Raw genomic sequence first — 21,137 nt, 5'->3', positions numbered from 1 at the left:
GGGCAGTTATGTCCAAGCTTCCAATAATAGCAGATCTACATGTTCGTAGCTTCTTGATCCAAAAACTATGCTTTAAAAGGTATGACCGTTCCTTAGACAGCTTCTTACAATGGCAAATTATGTGTATTAGATCTTCTTTGGGGCTACCACACAATCGACATGTTACAGCTACATGCTGTTTCCATGCTGGTTCCTGTGCTAATGTCGGAAATTTGCCAAATCTCAATTGCATCAGCTTTCTTTTAATAAAAATGGAATATGTTGTTTCCAGGTACACTGCTGGGGTTAATGTTTTATAGGTGTTTATCTACGCCCAGGAGTGCAAGCGATGGGAAAAAATCTCTTTGTCCAGTACCAATGAATGGAGTTTGGCCACTTTATTTAATGCCTGTTTTAGGGCTACAAATGACAGATTTTTTTCCCAAAGCGTTTTTAAACAAGTCACCTCCAAAGCATGCGTGAGGAATTGATTTGCTTTGGATTTTTTTTGGGGATTCGAGCTCTTGCCATAGGTGTGTATTAAGGTTATTATTAGTTGCTTTTTGCTTGATCTGATACCAAACCTTGATATCTGAGTATAGTCTACCCAGAGTTTCATTTTTTATGCCAAATTCTAGTCGCATTTGGGCTGGCAACGCCATCCTGGGTAATCGTAAGACCTTCTTGTAAATTTTTGTTGTTAAGCTGTTAAGTAGGTCCATATCCTTTCCATGCATTGCCTCACTTGCATAGGACAGTGTTGGAAGAACTTTGTTGGCCATCACAATTATTAAAGGTTTAAGTGATGGCACTTCAAGTTTTTTTGTCAAAGTGCTTAGTCCGAATATCAAGGCACCCGCTCTTTGCGTCAGGTATTTCTTCTGTTCTTTAAAATCAAGCTTATCATCCAGATAGAAACCCAAATACTTGTATGCTGAGACTCTCTCTAGTGGTTTTCCTTTTAGCCAAATATTACAATTAGATCCACGGCGATTGGTTATCAATATGGATTTGGTTTTTGAAACATTTAAAGCCAACTTATTTGCCAACAGGAATGTTGAGTTCAGTTACTAATCTAGTTAATCCCACTTTCGTTAGGCTCATGAGTACTATATCATCGGCATAGGCCAAGTGGGTGAGCTGTAGGTCGCCTAGTTTAGGTGGGTGAGCATTACAATTGTTCAGTTTCCCGGCGAGGTCCGAGATGAAGAGATTAAATAGATGAGGGGCAAGGACACACCCCTGTTTGAGTCCAATTGATGTAAAAACTTTTCTCGACAGCCGTGTGCCATCCCCTATTTTTACTTGCGACCAAGTTCTGGAATAAAATAACAGCAAACCCCTTAAAATACTCTCCGGTATTGCCCATGCTCTCAATTTGGACCACAATAAGTTGCGGTCCACACTGTCAAATGCGGCCTGAAGATCAATAAAACACAGGTTCAGGTCCCGTTTGCTGGTAATACACTTCTCCGCGATCATAGTGATGGATAGGATATTTGCTGTTGTACCTATCCCCTTCCTGAACCCTGTCTGATTAATGGGTATCAGCTCTTTTTCACTTGACCAAGTGACCAAATCATTTAAGAGAAGTGTTGCAAAATATTTTGCCTCAACGTCCTGCAATGCTATTAGGCGATAGTTGTTTGGGTTTGATCTTTCACCACCTTTATAGATTGGCGTAAATAAGGATCCTTGCCAGCTTTCGGGTATTCTGTTCCAGTTTTGCACATCCAAAAACAGTTGCGCCAGATAGGGTCCCCAAAATTCCGGAGCATGTTTGTAGGCTGCTTGCGGGATACCATTCGGGCCTGGCGCCCCATTGGGTTTAGCTTTTTTGATCAGTTTAATGATCTCTTCTGCCGTATATTGTTTATTCTGAGGAACAGTGCTAGATACGTTACAAGGATTACTAGTCAAAGGTTGTCTCCCTTGTTCTTCTGCGGAGCACATTTTATTTTGACTGTTTAGACAAAGAGCGTTACTCTGAGTTTCTGTCGAGATATCTGTAAATTTTGTAGCAAGAAACGATGCCCACTCCGATTCCTGCACATTTGATATGAGGGCGTTACAGGGTCCTGTTAGCTGGTTTATGGTTTGCCAAAATATATTAGTATTCTGAGGTTTTGAACTGAAAATTAATTTGGACCAAAAACTCTCATTAATTAACCTTTTATATTCCCAGACCTTATTTTTATATTCTTTTCTTTGTGTACGGAAGCTGACCCATTGACTAGTGCCACGGTCGGCCAGCTTTATCTTCCTTTGAGTTTTCTGAAGTTGTCTACGCAGGTCTTGTAACTCTTTCGGATGTTTTTTCTGTGGTCCGTCTATACCGGGTTTCATAACTGGCAACTTCATTTTTTGTTTTAGTTTTAGCAGAAAATGGGTCCATGCCTCAATCGCATCTGTTGATACATTCCCGATCTCACTCAGTGTGTCCTTCATTATAGTGAACCACTATAACAAGGTTCAGAATTTCAATACCTCAGAACCTCCCTCGCACAGTCGCCTGTAATGTGTCACAGGCCGTATCTGCCGATTTACTGCAGCGAGCCGAACTGTACTTAGTTCTCCAGATAGTGCAATGCCGCTGCTACAGTATTCTCCCACACAGCGACAGTTTAGTGAGGATTAAACTGAGTATAATGTTGGATGATTGGTGGCGATCTGGAGAGCTCTTCTAGGGCGCAGCCATCTTGGCTCCAGGCAAGCTCCGCCCCAGCCAGTCAAGGTTTTTATCTTTGGACTTTAATTGCATCATGTAGTAAGGATCTGTGTAGTGGTTCCTGCCAGAATGCCACATCTTGTCATATAGCTTCAGAGATTATTCCAGTTGCTTCAGAGTCCTGGAGCTGTATTACAGATAGTGCGCACTGTCCTTGTTTGCGCCGTGGTGCACCTTCAAATTATTATCTGTGCTGACACTATCTGTTTTACAGAAAAGGTCGCACAAGTGTCTGAGTCCACTTCTGTAACACTATTGTGCCCCGAAGGTGCAGAAAACAAGCGCAACAAGCAAGTCTCTCATACAGCTCCTGGTGTTCAAAGTAGAGTTGAGCCAGATAGCTCAAGAAAGGAAAACAATGCCTTCGAATGGTCAACGCTGATTGCAAGGTTGGCAGATGGATTGAGTCTTCCTTCAGTCAGTGTTTCTTTTCTGTTGTTCCTGGAGCTTTAGTGGGCCTAGTTGGCACTCAGGGGTGGCTGATATGGATTAGGGATGGCGGGCGGGAGATTTAAAACAACAAAAATATATATTTTTTAAACCACTTACTTCTTCCGCCGTCCCTCCACCGTCGTCTCTGCACTTCTCTTCCTGACTCTAAATCCGGAAGCAGGAAGCTCTCATGCTCCCCTGAGCCAATCACGATGCTGCTGTCACCGTGACAGCAGTGTGGTGATTGATCTGAGCGATGTGGTTCGGCGATCAGGTGGAGACTGAGCATGTGCACGTTTCCCACCAGGCTGTGCATTACAGCCTGGTGGGTGTAGGAAGGTGGATACCTGACTATGGTTACCCCAGATTTTTTGCCTTGTGTTTAGCTGGTTTTCGACTTAGTTGGCCTGGGATCCTGCTAATCAGGGTCCCAGGCTATCTGCTCTCTCTTTAAATGGACTCCATGTACCCTAGGTACATAACCAATTTGGTACTGGACACCTTGTCAGCCCCTGTACCATGCACTATAGGTGCCCAGGGCATAGGTGCATCCAAGGCCTACCAGGGGCTGCAGCATATCTTTTGCCACCCCTGGCTGGTACTTAAATCGACACAACTGGCTGTTCACACAGCTGGGGCAAGGTGGTGTAATCACCCCTTGCTTAGATATAGTATACCTATGTCTAAACCTATATCTGGACACATATATACCGATAAGTCACTCCTATGGCAGGCCTTTACAATCCTGGAGGCAGAGTGCTTGGTTTTATGTGAGATGGTGCTCTAGCATGAGCTGAGCCTGTCTGCACCTTTCGGAACCATTTCCTTATAGCTGTTCTAGTGATACTGCCATACCATATACTCTTAAGTGCATTATAATCCTTGCGGTTATTGCTAAACTTTGGTTTGGCTTTATCAAAACATGTCGTGTTTGGTGTCATACATTTTGGAATACTACCCCCTCGCCAATTCTGGCGACGGGGGTAGCATTCCACCCTTCTAGAGGGAGAAGACATGTTACTTTACTGAAAAGCGGTTAATCCTAACTAGAGCCCCAGCATCACAAAATGGATGCTGCTGCCACAGACACATGTCTGACCTCCTGCTGCTGGCCGAAACCTGGCAGAGGACGCCTGGACAAAGAGTTTCCTGTCACAGGGAGGTGTCACACCACCCCAGACAGGAGATAGTGGATTGTAGCAGGGAGGGTTGAAAGAAACTTGACACTGCCTGGGGCGCACAAGGTGTCCCTGGGCAGATTCCAGTCAAACCGGTTCTGAGGCACTCCAGCCCCAGTACTGGCGGCAAACTGGACAAAGGAAAGGGGTGTAACCACCCCCTTCCTGGGTCCCACCCATAGGAGGGACCTAGCAGGTAATCCAGCCCCCAGATTTGGAATATAGATGGGAGCAGTGCCAATGCACATCAGATTATCCTGACTGAAACTTATGAAACGAAACTCTGGACCCTTCGACATCCCACTCGACGTGGAAGACTGAAGAATCTCCCTTGTGGTCAAGGAGTGACCACCCTGTGCAAACAGGCACCATCCAGCACCTCGACGTTTGCTTTGTTGCAGTTCCCGCCGGAACTCGAGCGACAGAGATCGACAAGACCCAGCGTGCCTGCCTTCTAACAGCCCGATCCACAGTCCCTGCAACGCTGAGACCCGTGGAGGCGACCTGAAGCGTGGGAGCGGCCATCTTGGAGGAACAACGAAGCGCTGACCGTGCAGCACCCGAGGCTCCCTCGAAGCTGTGCATTGGAGTTTGAGAAGCTCCAGCCCCGATCAGCTTGTGCACCGAAGCTCACCCCTCCACACTCGACGAGTGCTGCGTGGGGCCCTTTTGCATCTTGCTGCTCGATGCGTTGGTCAGGTCGCTTGCCTGTTGGCTAGTGGCCCTGGTACCAACGAAACCTTGAACTTACACAGCTAGTCTGGTTGCTCCAGATTGGCCCTCGCTCCCCTGAAAAGGAGCACCCGCTCAGACCTTGCATGTCCGAGTGTTAAGCCTTCTTCGAATCCTGCGTGGGTTGCCTTTGCCAAGGCTTGTTGACTCCGATCCGGAAGCCGACACCGCCGACAGCGAGAGCCTTCGTGGGACAGCTCGTGATCCACTCCAGGACATCCTCGGTGCCCCAGAGTCCACGTGGCAGCGGAGACAAGGCACCCGACATCAACCTGATTGCGCCCGACATCGCCTGGTTCCTTCCTGGTTCCTTCCTGGTCACTGGCTAGTGACCCCGACTCTCTCCCCTCTGCTTTCAGGTACCTGTGGAAAATGACCATGTATATGTACATAAGCGGCGTTCATTTGTGTTCACCATGCCCCTCGCTGTAAGCAGAACGAATACCACGAAGCATTGACCGCCTCATCTCGCCAGCATAGGTCCATGCACGCACGTACACGACAGCCATTTTAGGCACCAAGGCCTCTCTGCCCGTTTGTTAAATCCCCAGCACGCCCCCCCCCCCGTTGAACACCCCCGCTCTCACATGCATAGGCCATAAACCCTCTCCCTCTGCGCGACCCTGCTCTAAAAGTGACACCCCTGCCTGACCGACACCCCCTGCATTCCTCCCAGGAACACCCTTCCCCTCTTCTGATGACCCCCCTGGCTACACCTGGCCTCTCGACCCGGTCCCAAGTCATAAAACAAAGCCTCATGGATGTACCCCCCCCTGGCCCCGCATAGCGAAACGTGATACACCAACCGAAGTACCCGATCTTATCGCCTGCCCAACCTTAGATCTGACTACCCCCTCTTGCCCTCGTGTCCTGTTGGAATGTCCGGCTGCAAGATTACAATCACATGTTACATTTGGGAGGGGAAACGACATCCGAGCGACAGGCATGGGAATAGGCCTGAAGCTGGGATTCCAAACGTGCCTTTTCGTACTTCAAAGTTTCTTTATTGCAATAAGGAATGTTTGTGCATCATAAACCTGTGTATAAAAGTCGGAGTCTCAGAGAAACTTGTTAGAGCACCTCTTGAAGACATTGTGCGTGTGTCCGAAATGACAGGATCTCCTCATGAGAAATAAAAATCTGTTCTTGCACTCCCGCCTCCAGCGCCCGCCTCTTCATTTGGTAACTGATCAAAATGGGAACTAAGAGGCGTCTTGTGCCAGCAGCCTGGGCATCGGTTGTAAATTGGGCTGTTTTTCCTCAATTGGCGTCCATCAGCGACATAAGGTCCGGTAAGAGAGGTCCAGACGATGGGGTGAACATCTGAACGATTGGAGTATACCTGCCTTGAGAGGGCCCTCGTCCGGCTGCCGATTGAATGAACTTCACCGATTCCGAACGGACCTCTCTCAAGCGACCTACTGTCCTGACTGGGATCCCACAGGAATGCGGCGGTAAAAACATGGAGTAAGAGAACGATCGGGCGCTGGAAAGGGAAGGCGAAGAACTGTCCACACGGTCCGGTCCGGGTAAGGTTAAGTAGGACGTCTTAACGTCTGATTGATAGGATGACTTTATCCATCTGATTGAATGATTGATTGTTTATATTGGAATCGGTATTTAAATACTGGTATTGTTCATTGATTGGTTCATTTAGCCTTGGTTGCTACTTGAAGTATTGGTTCTCTTTGAGACATTCTCTGTTTGCAAACCGCGATGAATAGGAACGTTCCTCTCTCTTTGCAAATAGTGAAGGACAGGTAATGCGGACTTTTGTCCCCCGTTGCAATCCGTCATGCCTATTTTTCTCCCCACTGATTGATTGGTTGCTCTGTTGCTCTTTGAGACATTCGCTGTCTACAAACGGGGAAGAATAGGAATATTCTGTCTCCCTTTGCAGATAGTGAAGGGTAGGTAATGCAGACTTTTGTCCCCATTGTAATCCGTCATGCCTATCTTTCTCCCCACTGATTGTTTGTTATCGATTTTTATCGATTATCGCTCTTTTGAGATATTCCCTGTCTACAAACAGAGAAGAATAGGAATATTCTGTCTCCCTTTGCAGATAGCGAAGGATAGGTAATGCGGACTTTTGTCCCCCGTTGTAATCCGTCATGCCTGTTTTTCTCCCCACTGATTGATTGATTGTCTGGACATTTATTGTTCAAGGAATAGTTCTTTTGAGGTATTCTCTGTTTGCAAATAACGTGGAATAGAAATATTCTGTCTAGTCTTTGCAAGTAGTGAAGGGTAGGTAATGCGGACCTTTGTCCCCCGTTGTAATCTGTCATGCCTATCTACTCCCCACTGATTGGTAAACTAGTTCCACCCGGACCATTTATTAGAGGTAGATCATCTGGCTCAACCGGAGGGCGCCCCTAATAAAAAGGACATATGTAAAATACGAAGTAATCACCGTATCCTGTTAACAGAAACTTTAGCGCAAAAACACACTAGAAAAGGAAGGAAAAAGAAATCGAGCAAAATCAGTAGGCCACTGATGAGTTTTTTGACTTCGCTAGAAATAAGAAACGTTAGAAATAGCCCGCATTAAGAAACATGAAAGTGGTGAGAGAAGCCAAGCTTGACATCACGGCAGCCACGAGGTAGCTAGGCTCTGCCGCCCCTCACTGCTCCAAACATGTCTGTCCCACCGCCCGCCACGCCCAATAACGGTAACATAAGATAGATACAAGTCAGCAGATACCTACCCCCATTCCGGAAGCTCCCGAAGTGCAACAGGTCCACGGTTACGCCCATCCGGAAGACGAGGCCTCGACACGTGCAGGGCGGGGCCCGGCTGGCCGCCATCGGCTGGAGAAGTCGTGGGGTGGATGGCCCGGAATGTACTGGTCTTCCCATCCTCTTCTTCTAGCGCCTTGCAGGCCACGGGGGGGGGATGTCTTGCTTATGCCTCCGACCCCCCCCCTCTCTCATCGCCTGGTCCGGCCATCACGAATGTCAGCGGCCGGAGAGGTCGTGGGGTGGATGGCCCGGAATGTACTGGTCTTCCCATCCTCCTCTTCTGGCGCCTTGCAGGCCACGGGGGGATGTCTTGCTTATGCCTCCGACCCCCCCCCTCTCTCATTGCCTGGTCTAGCCATTACGAATGTCAGCGCCAGGAAACGGCGTGGGGTGCACTGGGAGGGAGAGGCGGCGCGGACGAGCCTCTCCCACCTCCCCAGGTGGAGGCCCCTCAGCTGCACCCCCAACGCTCCACTCACCAGACAAGGGTTCGTCCACTCTTGCGGTGCAACGCCACGCCCGACAGGCTGGAGTCCGTCTGCTCTTGCGAGCCAGCGACTGCTGATTGCTGCGGAACTCGTAAAATGACGGTCGACTGCAAGATTGGGCCTGGCGTGCAAAGATGGCCAGGTCGCTTGCCAGCTAGAAAATGAGTCCCCCGTCCAGAAGCGTTCTCCTCAGCTTTGAAGATTCTATGAGAGCCGCAGGGGCCCCCGAACCCGCGGCCCCCCCCCCCCGATGGGGAATGACTGCCATGATTGCCCGCGGAACGACCAAGACGTAGCCACGAGACGTCGGCGCTCTCATGCTGGCGCCAGCCTCAGTTTGAATGACCAAAATCCTGCAGACTACCAATTTGATCAGTTCCGGTGGAACACCAGTATGACCCGGTAGGAAAGATTGTTGCCTCCCTCCCCCCTTTGACTGATAGTTCATGTCGACGGCCCCTTCTGTTGCCCTTTAACGAAACTTTTGGACTGCCGAAAGAGGCTCTGGTCCAACCACGAGTTGGTGGAGACATTTTGACTATGCTTGGACCTGCCTGACCTCACCCAAAATGGCGCCGGTACAAGTGAAACTTGCAACTCCCTGTTGTGTTCCGGTTGCTCAGCCTTGATCGCATGGTGGGAGGGGATGGGTACTGATTGAACATTCGGACAATGAATTGATATTAAGTTCTGACGCGTCATTGATTACCGTATTATTGAAAGTTCGAATTTTCGACACTTATGGTACTTGCCCACAATGAATTTTCGATATGATTTTATTGCACTTGTCGCACCTTTATGAAATCAACGACCACCGACTCCGTTACGTTTTCCTCAAATAAATATCCCCTCATGTACAGTTCCAGTCTGCTCCGTGGCTGGCCCACGTGGTTATAGACCCGTATTTGTGCGCCAACATTTTTTTGAATAAAGGTTTTTTTGAAAAGCAAACATAGTTGTAGCGCTTAGATTGGTAAGTTTCGAATAAATGGCCACTGTTTCCGATATAAGTAAAATACAGGTGAAATGAAGCAACTCGATTACTTAAAGGTTAAAAAGCAAAGTACACAGAAATATTGCAAATGTGAATGGTCCAGGTTTGTTGTGTGTGTGTTTTTATATATATTTTTATTTTTGTGCAACGTAAAGCAATCGATAAAGGTCCCGGTATTTAGCCTTTACTTTATGTGCCACATGTATCAGGGAAATTGTTTCAATCAGGAGTTTGTTAAAGCGCGACTACTCACCCGTAAGGGTCTCAAGGCGCTAGGGGTGGGGGGGGTTGGGGGGGTGCAGGTTCCATTCCATCAAGGAGGGGGTCTGTCGAAGAGCCAGGTTTTGAGGTTTCTTGCGAAGATGGGGAGCGATGTTGTCTGTCTGAGGTGGAGCGGAAGGGGGTTCCATGCTTTGGCCGCGAGGAAGGAGAAGGAGCGGCCTCCCGATCTGGTCTTTCTGGTGCGGGGGACCACAGCGTAGGAAAGCTGGGCTGATCGTAGGGTCCTTTGGGGTGCGTGGAATTTGAGTCGGCTGTTCAGGTATGCTGGTCCGGTGCCGTGGAGGGCCTTGTGTGCGTGGGTGAGCATCTTAAAGGTGATTCTCGCCTCGACGGGGAGCCAGTGGAGTGTGCGCAGGTGCTGGGAGATGTGGCAGTGTTTTGGCAGGTTGAGGACCAGTCTTGCGGCGGCGTTCTGGATGTTCTGTAGCTTGCGGATGAGGTTTTTGTTTATTCCGGCGTAGAGTGCGTTGCCGTAGTCGAGTCTGCTGGTGACCAGGGCGTGAGTGACTGTCTTTCGGTGTTCGAGGGGGATCCATTTGAAGGTCTTACGAAGGAGGCGGAGGGTGTGGAAGCAGGAAGATGAGACAGAGTTGATCTGGCGGTCCATTTTGAGCTCGGATTCCAGGATGATTCCCAGGTTGCGTGCGTGGTCTGTGGGGGTTGGCGGGTTTCCGAGGGCGGTGGGCCACCAGGTGTCACTCCAGGCGTCGGGGTTTGGGCCCATGATGAGTACTTCTGTTTTGTTGGTGTTTAGTTGTAGGCAGCTGTTTTTCATCCATTTGGCGACGGCTTCCATGCCTTCTCGAAAGTTGCGTCTGGCGGTGTTGGGCTCGTTGGATAAGGAGAGGATGAGCTGGGTGTCGTCTGCATATGACACGATGTTGAGTCCGTAGGTTCTGACGATGGGGGCAAGTGGAGCCATGTAGACGTTGAAGAGCGTCGGGCTGAGGGAGGAGCCCTGGGGGACTCCGCAGGTGATAGGTGTGGGGTCCGAGAGGAAAGGGGGGAGTCTGTCCCGCTGCGTCCTGCTGGAGAGGAAGGAGCAGATCCAGTCGAGGGCCTTGTCCTGGATTCCTGCATCGTAGAGTCTGCGTATTAGGGTGCGGTGGGAGACTGTGTCGAACGCCGCTGATAGGTCGAGGAGGATGAGGGCTACTGTTTCTCCTTTGTCCAGTAAGGTGCGGATGTCGTCTGTTGCGGCAAGGAGGGCGGTTTCCGTACTGTGGTTTTTTCTGAAGCCGGATTGGGAGGAGTCGAGGATGTTGTGTTCTTCAATGAATGTGGCGAGTTGGCTGTTGATGGCCTTCTCGATGACTTTCGCTGGGAACGGGAGCAGGGAGATGGGTCTGTAGTTTTTGAGGTCGGTGGGGTCCGCTGATGTTTTTTTTAGGAGGGGGTTGACCTCGGCGTGTTTCCAGTCGTCGGGGAATGAGGCGGTCGCCAGGGAGCGGTTGATGGTTTGGCGGAGCATGGGTGCGATGGTGTTGGCGGCTCTGTTGAAGATGTGGTGGGGGCAGGGGTCCGTGGGGGCCCCTGAGTGGATTGACTTCATTGTCTTCAGTGTGTCTTCGGTGGTGAGGGCTGTCCAGTCATCAATCGCTGGTTTCCGGGTGTCGGGTGTGGTTGGTGAGGGTTCAGTGTGTTGGTTGTCTTCGTCGAAGTTGTCGTAGATGCTCTTAATTTTGTGGTGGAAAAAGATGCTGAGTTTGTCGCAGAGGTCTTGTGAGGGAGGGATGTCGGTAGACTCGCTGGTGGGTTGGGCGAACTCCTTGATGATGCTGAAGAGTTCCTTGCTGTTGTGTGCGTGGGTGGAGATTCTGTCTTCAATCGCTTTTTTCCTCGTTTCTCTGATGAGTTGATGGTGGGCGTTGGTGGCGGCTCTGAAGTTGTTGTGGGCTTCTGTGGATTTGGTGTTTCTCCAGGCCTTTTCGAGGCGGTGGCATGTGCGCCTGGACTCTCGAAGTTCGGTGGTAAACCATCTGGCTTTCTTGGCACGGGTATTGTTGTTTTTCTTGAGGGGGGCTATGGTGTTGGTGCTGTCCGAGATCCATCTATGCAGGGTTCGGGCTGCGGTGTTGGGGTCGTCGTTTTCCGCGATGGTTGGGGTGGAGTTGTTGAGTGAGGAGGTGAGCTGGTCATCGGTGATTTTGGTCCAGTTTCTTTGTGGAAGCAGGTGCTGGTGTCTGTGGATGGTGGGTGTTCTGAAGGTGAAGTGGACGCAACGATGGTCGGTCCATGGGAGTTCGGTGGTGTGGCTGAAGGTGATGGAGTTTCCTGTAGTGAAGAGGGGGTCGAGGGTGTGTCCTGCTGAGTGCGTGGGCTCGGTCACGATCTGGCGGAGTCCAATGTTGTGGAGGTTGTCCAGGAGGGATGTGGTGTTGGGGTCCAGTTGATTGTCGAGGTGGAAGTTGAGGTCTCCCAGCAGGGTGTAGTTGGTGGATGCGATGGCCTGCGGGGAGATAATGTCCGTGATGGAGTTGGCGAAGGGTCCGCGGGGTCCAGGGGGTCGGTAGATGAGGGTTCCTCGAAGGGCGGCGGTGGGGCTGGCCAGTATCTTGAAGTGAAGGTGTTCCATCAGTTCTGTGGACTCGTCAGGGAGTGTGCTCAGGCGGAGGCTGGATTTGTGGACGATGGCGATTCCTCCTCCTGTGTGGATGGGGCGGTCCTTCCTGGAGATCTTGTATCCTTGGGGGATGGCGATGGCGATGTCCGGTCCCGAGGTGGTGTTGGTCCAGGTTTCGGTGAAGAATGCTACGTCTGGGGTTGTGCTGTCGAGGAGGTCCCAGATTTCTGTGGCGTGTTTGTGGAGGGATCGGACGTTGAGGAGGATGCATTGCAGGGTCTTCAGTTCGGTTGTGTTCTTGTGGGCGGGTTGTGCTGGATCCGTGTTCTTGGCGGTGCTGCAGGTGTGCCGGCAGCGGTGACAGCTGAAGGGTCCATGGGTGTCGGCTGGTGATGCTAGCTTGCAGTTGTTGTTGCAGCCTGGGTTGAGTGCGTGGAGTGCTGCTGGGTCGTAGCGTTGGCGGGGCGGAGGTCCAGGGTTCCTGGTGCTGGTCGCGGACGGGTCGCAGACGGGCGCAGACGTGCTTGCGTTTGATGCGCCTTCGGTGCACCAGCGGCGCGGCCGCGTAGTGGCCGCCATTAAGTAGGGGTCGGGGAGGGCTGGACAGCTGGGAGGCGGGAGCGGGGAGGGGAGCTGGATTGGGCCGGTCGTGCTGGGGGGGAGGGGCCGCGGGGGCAGCAGCGGCGGGGAAAGGTAAAGGGAGGAAAGAAGGGATAAAGAAAAAAGGGAAAATAGGCAGAAATAAGGCACAAAAGAGCAGAGATGCAGAAAAGAGCAGAAAGGAGAAAGATAGAAAGGGTAAAAAAACGAGTGAAAACGAGAGAAGGAGCAGAGGGAGAGAAAGGGAAAATGGGCAAAAATAAGGCACAAAAGAGCAGAGGAGCAGAAAGGTGAAAGATAGAAAGGGGAAAAAAACGAGTGAAAACGAGTGAAGGAGCAGAGGGAGAGAAAGGGAAATGGGCAAAAATAAGGCGCAAAAGAACAGAGGTGCAGAAAGGTGAAAGATAGAAAGGGGAGAAAAACGAGTGAAGGAGCAGAAAGAAAGAAAGGAAGGAGACAGAGGTCCACTGGACCACCAGGGATGAGGCGCAGGGAAACCTGCGGGTGGAGGAGGGCCTCGATCACCAACACGCAAGAGTGCAGGGGCAGGGGCACCTCACTTAATGGTGGAGCTGCGAGGATGGGAGAGCAATTTCACTGACAATGAGTCAGTGGTCTTGTTTCAGATGCCCCTAAGCCACTCCGAAGGAATGCCACCTAGCCCCTCTAGTTTCCGTGCCTGATGAACAAAAACGACCCTGTACCACTGTAGACCATCCCTCCTCCTCGAAGGAGAGCACGAGTTCACCCCCCACTTTACACTGACTGCCCTTTGTTTTGACCCTTCCCTACACACGATCCGTAATACCACACTTGGACGATCTATACAATACACAGTCCATCAATGATTATCTCTCCCGCACTACCGGTCCCTCTGGGCTCAAACGCGAGATGAAAGGGACTGCATCCCGCGGAAATAGGTCGAGTATGTGGTAAGTAAAAGCATTTTCGGGTTTATGCGCGCTGATGTGTTTTAAAACGCTGCCCCCACCCCTCCTTTTTTCCCTTCTTTTCTGCAGGTCACATCGGAACGTCGACTAGAATATGGAGAAGACCTACGCAACACGCCATGGTTCCGCATGGAAAAATTGTATATTGTCTATGGGGACTGCCCTGAGAACGTGACGAATTTGTGTGATATGAATGTACGCGTGTATGCCCTGATGTGTATAGCTCGACTGAATACACGTTGCACACGTTTGGATTGATAAGAGAAATGTTTTATGTATGACTTAAGTGATGATCGAACGGCCGATGGAATGGGGAAAAAGGGGTCTGAACATGGTGCCTATACACGACGAACAAACAAAGATATAGCACTCCCTTACTTAGAAACGACTGTCTCTCTCTCTCTCTGAACCCAGCGACTGGGAGGGTGGCCTGAAGCAGAAACTTGACGGGTTATTGCAGTATGACAAAATATGACTCCAACCGGCGCCCCAAATAATGCAACCAAGAATGACGTGCACCCATGAGTAAATTGATACGGTAACTAAATAGGGAGAGGTTCAGGAATATTCCGGGGTGAGGTTTACCCAAGTACCCTCCTCCTGGAAGACTAGGAATATTGTCAAATGTTTAAGATTTACCACCTCCTTCTTGCACCCTCATAGACATGAAACTCAAAGCTGCCCCATTGTTCTCCCGACTGACACCCTCCGTTGCCTCAGCCTGGATACCCATTCGCTAAAAATGATTCGAAGATCCCACCGTGAGTATTAGCCCGACCAGGTTAGTTCCCGAACAATTGACAAAGGTGTAAGTATTTGCAACCGAGGCCACCAGCAAAGGCAGCCAGATGAATTAAGTAGGATACTAAGGATGCGCAGCATGCAGGAAGAAATCTTTTTGGCCAAGTACTGTTCTATGTTTTGTCTTGGATTCTTGTATATAATACATGTACTTTTTCCCCCCCGCCTGAATTCATGTGTACGTAATGTATGGATCTACGTCATCCCTCAGCCTGTGTTTCTATACAACTTGACCCCTGCTGTTCTGTGTTGTGTGCGCACTAAATGGCCTATTATTGTAGACGTTTCTCTCTCTCTCTTTCTCTCTCTCTCCATGTCGTACGTGTACCGAATAGTTCGTTTAAAATGCGGACGACTCTCTCTCTCTCTGAGGGTCCCCCTGTTCCCTCTTCCTTTGTGTGGTAACGTTGTGCCCCGCCGGCACAAGCCTAATTGGTTTTTTTTAACACAAAGGTGTTCGGCAAAATTGACAGAAACTAAAACAATTGTAATTTGCCATATTACTACCTCTCCTTTCTGTAAAATGATGGAACTTGAATTGGCTAAGAAGGAAAGGATAGGTAAGACGACTGATGTCCCCTAATCTGGCCCTTTTTATAGGGGGACTATATGTCAGTGGCCTTCTGTTCTCAGTTCGTTAGAAACACAATCCCCAATGCCCAGATTGCCCCACCTCTCTGCACCCAAGTACGGATGTCCAAAGCGTCCTCGTTTCTCCCGATTGACCCCAGCTCCATACCCCGAAGTATAACTGATGACCCTGATTAGCCGTTGCTCCCCGAGAAAAGAATGTTTAGCCTCTGTCCCTCTCTCATGATGATAGAAGATTGCCAGGGCTTGGGTTAGAAAGACGAGTCTCTACCGAAGGATCCGACTTCGAGTTTGATGGAATACGCAGTTGATAGGAGTCTGACTTCTCTCCATATACATCATGAATGAACGCCAAATAGATTTTTAAATTAGTACAAGCTCAGTAGAAATGCCCGCATACATACTCCATAGTGATAACTTCTGACCGTGACCGATGAACGTATCCCCAACTACTTAAGATTGGGGGCAGAATTGAAATGTATAAATGTCTTCTCCTGCCAGTTTTCTAAAGCTTGTTTTGTACCCATTCAAAGATACACAATCACCGGAGGAGAGGGGCTGGACGTGACGCACAGCCTAGCCGCAGATCATGAAGCACATGTGACATCGACCAAAGGTGGAGCCGCAGAGCAACGAGACGCGGGACGAGGCACCACTCTCAAACACGGAAAATGAAAGGATGGAGGGCTGCCTTGAAGCCCTCCGCTTGCTGACCCACGCGTGCCAGAAGTCCCCGCCCCTTTGAGCCCGATTGATGGGCCTGCCTGCTTGTTAGCCTTTGCTCCCTTGGTTTGTCTCAAAGATCTGATCCCACTCCGCCCTCTCTTCCCTCGATTATCCGACAACCCCCCCCTTTTTTCCACATGGATTTTGACTCAGAGAAGAAGAACAGCATTTAGGTAGAATAGGGTTTGCCACGAAAGGAGAAAGAAATGCAGGTGCCCAGCATGGGGCACCCTTCAAAAGATTAGTTAGGAAACAGGACTGTGGTCTAACAGCAGAGGACATATCGCACCCTGCGACGTGTAAGGATGGATCCGGGCTGGACCTATAGCTCCACCGCCGGTGTTCAACAGCGCCAACGGAAGAAAACGAACTACTAGAGCCTACCAGTGATGGCTCACTGCTAAAAAGACACTGTGGCGAAGACCCCCCCTCCCCTTTCTGAACTTTCTACCCCCCCCCCCCCCCCCCCCCCGGACTAATTGCTTGTATTGAACTGAATTCCTCCCTCAACCACTTTGTATTGCTTTCAAAATGTTTCATCGGTCACTTTTAACTGTACATTGATACCGCCGGAGAGAGAGTCAGAACATGGTTCCATAATGTGTCAGAACATTTCCTTGATTGATTCCGACTGAGTTGTATACCGATCTCTAGACTCGTTTATATAACACGTCAAATGTAAATACATATGTATTGCACCTCGTCTATCGCATCAACTGCACATGGTTATATGCAATCCGCCAGTATTGACAAACGCTATTTCATTGACCACACATGGCTATATGTACACCCCGTCAGTTATGATAAACACGGAAATGAACTAACTTATGTTAAAAAGCGGCGACTGTGGAAAATGACCATGTATATCTACATAAGCGGCGTTCATTTGTGTTCACCATGCCCCTCGCTGTAAGCAGAACGAATACCACGAAGCATTGACCGCATCATCCCGCCAGCATAGGTCCATGCACGCACGTACACGACAGCCATTTTAGGCACCAAGGCCTCTCTGCCCGTTTGTTAAATCCCCAGCACGCCCCTCCCCCGTTGAACACCCCCGCTCTCTCATGCATAGGCCATAAACCCTCTCCCTCTGCGCGACCCTGCTCTAAAAGTGACACCCCTGATGACCGACACCCCCTGCATTCCTCCCAGGAACACCCTTCCCCTCTTCTGATGATCCCCCCCGGCTACACCTGGCCTCTCGACCCGGTCCCAAGTCATAAAACAAAGCCTCATGGATGTACCCCCCCTGGCCCCGCATAGCGAAACGTGATACACCAACCGAAGTACCCGATCTTATCGCCTGCCCAACCTTAGATCTGACTACCCCCTCTTGCCCTCGTGTCCTGTTGGAATGTCCGGCTGCAAGATTACAATCACATGTTACATTTGGGAGGGGAAACGACATCCGAGCGACAGGCATGGGAATAGGCCTGAAGCTGGGATTCCAAACGTGCCTTTTCGTACTTCAAAGTTTCTTTATTGCAATAAGGAATGTTTGTGCATCATAAACCTGTGTATAAAAGTCGGAGCCTCAGAGAAACTTGTTAGAGCACCTCTTGAAGACATTGTGCGTGTGTCCGAAATGACAGGCTCTCCTCATGAGAAATAAAAATCTGTTCTTGCACTCCCGCTTCCAGCGCCCGCCTCTTCATTTGGTAACTGATCAAAATGGGAACTAAGAGGCGTCTTGTGCCAGCAGCCAGGGCATCGGTTGTAAGTTGGGCTGTTTTTCCTCATACCCATCAACTTCGATCCACCCTTGGATCGCACCGGACACTTCTCTCCTGGACGCCTGCAGCATCTTCATCCACAGGCACCATCGAACTGCGTGACGAAACCCGACACACTTTGACACCTATGCACCCGCTTCCTGTGGGTGAGGTAATTTACTAGCGCCGGTGTTCCTACACTGGTACACACCTCTAGTGCCTAAGTCTGAAGTTTGGTAGTCCTAGTCCAGTCGGAAGACTCCTTTTGCAATAACTTTGCAACTTTTACGCACCATTTACTTTACATTGGTGCAAGCCGTGCTTCCCGCACTGCACCCGAATCCCGCGGGCTACTCCCGTCCTAACTGCTGTTAGTCCAGCGTAGACCAGCGATTCCCAAGGCCCTAGGCCTTACCCCCTATCGATTAGTGATTGTTATACCACTTTTTTGATATATGGTTTGAGTGGCCACCGGCCTCATCCAAAAACGTGCAACTTGTCTGTTATACTGTGCTTTTATTTAAACGCTTGTGCTTCATTGCTCATAAAGAGTAGTGGGGATTATTCTAAGAATAAATACATATATTTTGATAATATATAACTTGTGTGGTGTCCTTTCATTTGATATTACAGGATTGTATATGGTAAAACAGCTGGCTTCACATGTCCTTTGGAGTTAAGCCTTTAAGGCTGCTTAGTCCATGCTACCCCTAGGATAGCTTGTCTATAAGGTTGACTTACAACCACCACCATAAGGGATTGTTTGGACTGATACAGGGTGCCCACAGAACTGTGGACATCATATACCAGGCCAACTTCTCACAGTGGGGGATATGCAAAGTGTGCATGACTGTTTGGCCGGCCCAAGAGGGGCGGCCAAACCATCATGGGCACTTAGAGTGTGCCCACCTTTCCTCCCCCTGTAACCCTAGCCCCGCCTTGCCCTATGCTAGCTCCGTACATATAAAAAATAAAATGATAATAATGTTATCATTTTATTTCTAATTTTTCATCTGCTATGAGACAATGGGCAAATGCCCCTGTTCCTTAGTGGAGGAGCCGCCCCTGCTAGCACTGTTAATAGGCTGTATCCAGCCAAGACTCCACTCAGATGGCGCGTGGCTCTTAGAAACCGCACTGCATAGGTTTTGTGGACATGATACAAAGATGCAAGATTATGAGGGCTTGAGCAGCAGTTCTGAATACTCTTTACAGGGAGGAACATGTTCACTTTTTTCAATAGAAGAGATGTTCACTGGGCTATTGTAGGAAATTGGGTTATTGGTTGGGGGGGTGAAGCGCTATTCAAGCAGCAACCACAATTTCTGTAGGGGTTAAGCCACAAGCAAACCCTGAATTAACCGGTGCTTATCCCTCTGGTAGATTAGAACAAAAGCAGTCAGGCTTAACTTGCAGGCAATGTGTAAAATATTTATGCAGCACTTCAAACAGTAAATAAAGTGATAATACAGCACAAGAAAAAAACTGATATATGATTCAGACCAAGGTTTAGGTAAAACTTGTGCTTAAAAGCACAAAGCACCAATTGTTATCTGGTCACGCCCGACTGAGACAAAGTCACAAGTTCACGCTGACCGTGATGGAGCAGGGGCTGGATACAGGGACCAAGTTAGGCCCGCTAAACACAGTACCTGAAATCCTGGGTGTGGAGCATTGCGAGATCCCGCATTGAGGATGTGTCATTCAACTGCAATTCTGTGCGGCTGCAGGCTGTGACATAAGGTCTTGCTGGGAGGATGCGTTGCACAGCGCCGATTCTGGGGAGCTGCAGGGCTGAGATGCGAGGTCCTGCGTCGAGGATGCATTGCACACTGGCAGTTCCATGGGGCTGCAATGTGAGGTCGTGTCTGGGATGCGTCACGCAGCAGTAGTTCAGATGAAAGGCAGGACGATGATGCATCATGCAGCGTCGTTTCTGCCCAAAGGACCACAGTTGGGCTGGCAGACCACCTTCAGGTCCCCTTCCATGGGTCAAACATTCTGGTGACACCACGTAGGGGCAAGACACAGCAGGTGTAGCCCAGGTGATCTGTTGAAGGTGCTTGGAGCCTTATCTGTCCTTGAGGCACTGATCAAGAGGCCAACCAACTAGCCCTTAGAGTCACTTTGGTGGTCCTAGTTTTAAGTTGCAGGTCCAGTCCTTCTTACTCACACAGCGGAGCAGCAGTCTTTCTTACAGCACAGATGTCCTTCTGAGTCTTCAACAGGTCCAGTGGCGTACTAAAGAATAAGGTCTGAAGGTCCAATATTTATCATTGGTGCCAGCTTTTAAGTGGACAAAAACAACAGTTGATGGACAGAATGCAGAACAATGTCATAGATTTACCCCAGTACAGAGATCTGGGCCTAAATCCGTCATTTTTTTGCTCACCATGCCATTCCAGTTTGAACCTAGCTATATGCAAATCAGTCTTGACCCTGTGCCCCATGGGAACAGTCCATCCCGAACTGCCAAGCCAGGTCCTCCCTGGACTGGAAACAAGCATCCTAGGACCGGTTTCGGGCTTTCAGCCCTCATCAGCCAGGATAGCTTGATTCTAGTGGCATGGAGAGCACGGCACTCGCGTCTGAGCATACCCGTCCCACTCGGGGTGACAAATGCAAAAACAACAGTTGATGGACAGAATGCAGAACAATGTTATATATTCACCCCAGTACAGAGATCTGGGCCTAAATCCTTAGTTTTTTTGCTCACCATGCCATTCCAGTTCGGACATGGCCATATGCAAATCAGTCTTGACCCTGTGCCCCATGGGAACAGTCAAGCCCGAACTGCCAAAGCTAAAGTGAGCTAAAGAATGATGATGGATTAAACCCAGATCAGTTGACTGGGGTGAGTGTTTGATTTGCTCAAGCGCTCTGTCCATTATCCCCTTTGGTATCGCTTTGTTCGCCCTTAGTTTGCAGGGTATGCCCAGACGTGGGTCCCTTGCTCACTTTGCCACTGAATTCAAGCTAGCCTGGCTGATGACTGCTGATTAGCCAGAAACCAGTCCCAGGATGCTTGTTTCCTGTCCAGGGAAGACATGGCTTAGCAGTTCGGGCTGGACTGTTTCCATGAGGCACAGGGTCAGACTGATTTGCATATGGCCATGTCTGAACTGGGGTGGTGGAGTGAGCTAAAGAATGATGATGGATTAAACCCAGATCAGTTGACTGGGGGTGAGTGTTTGATTTGCTCAAGCGCTTCGTCCATTATCCCCTTTGGTATAGTGGGAGCAGGTTTTGATGGTTTCCACCCTTACTTGTTTGGAATTTCCTGCATCCCTGTCCTGGCTCCAACTTGCCTAGGGGCACAAAAGACTGGTGTGAACCTTTGTGAGTGTATTGAGGCAGGGCCTTTGTAATATGCAAGTATGGTAGGGGACAGCTCCGCCATCCCCATCAAATCAGAGATGGTTCATTCTGCCAGCACATATTCCTCCTTTATCTCACTGTCTCGGAGCAATACATAAAAACCAACTGCCAGCTAAACCTAGTGATGTGACTCTGGATACAGGCCTGAGCCACCAAATGGTTAGGACAAGAAAATGTCAACTTTCGAAAAGTCATTCATTCATCCTTTCATACCAAGATCAAAAGACCTAATCAATCTGATCTGAAGAAAACTTA

At 49.6% G+C, this 21,137-nt stretch overlaps 1 protein-coding gene across 1 annotated transcript in view; it reads left to right on the top strand.

The window, feature by feature from the left end:
- The window catches only part of EFR3A (EFR3 homolog A), a 1,274,477-nt gene that overhangs the window by 552,169 nt on the left and 701,171 nt on the right, over positions 1-21,137 (top strand). The gene's annotated exons all lie outside the window — the stretch shown is intronic.

The sequence above is a fragment of the Lissotriton helveticus genome, chromosome 4_1 (genome assembly GCF_964261635.1).
Source record: "Lissotriton helveticus chromosome 4_1, aLisHel1.1, whole genome shotgun sequence".
NCBI lineage: Eukaryota > Metazoa > Chordata > Amphibia > Caudata > Salamandridae > Lissotriton > Lissotriton helveticus.
Note: the sequence above shows the minus strand (reverse complement) of the source record. Positions and strands in the feature narration are given on the sequence as shown.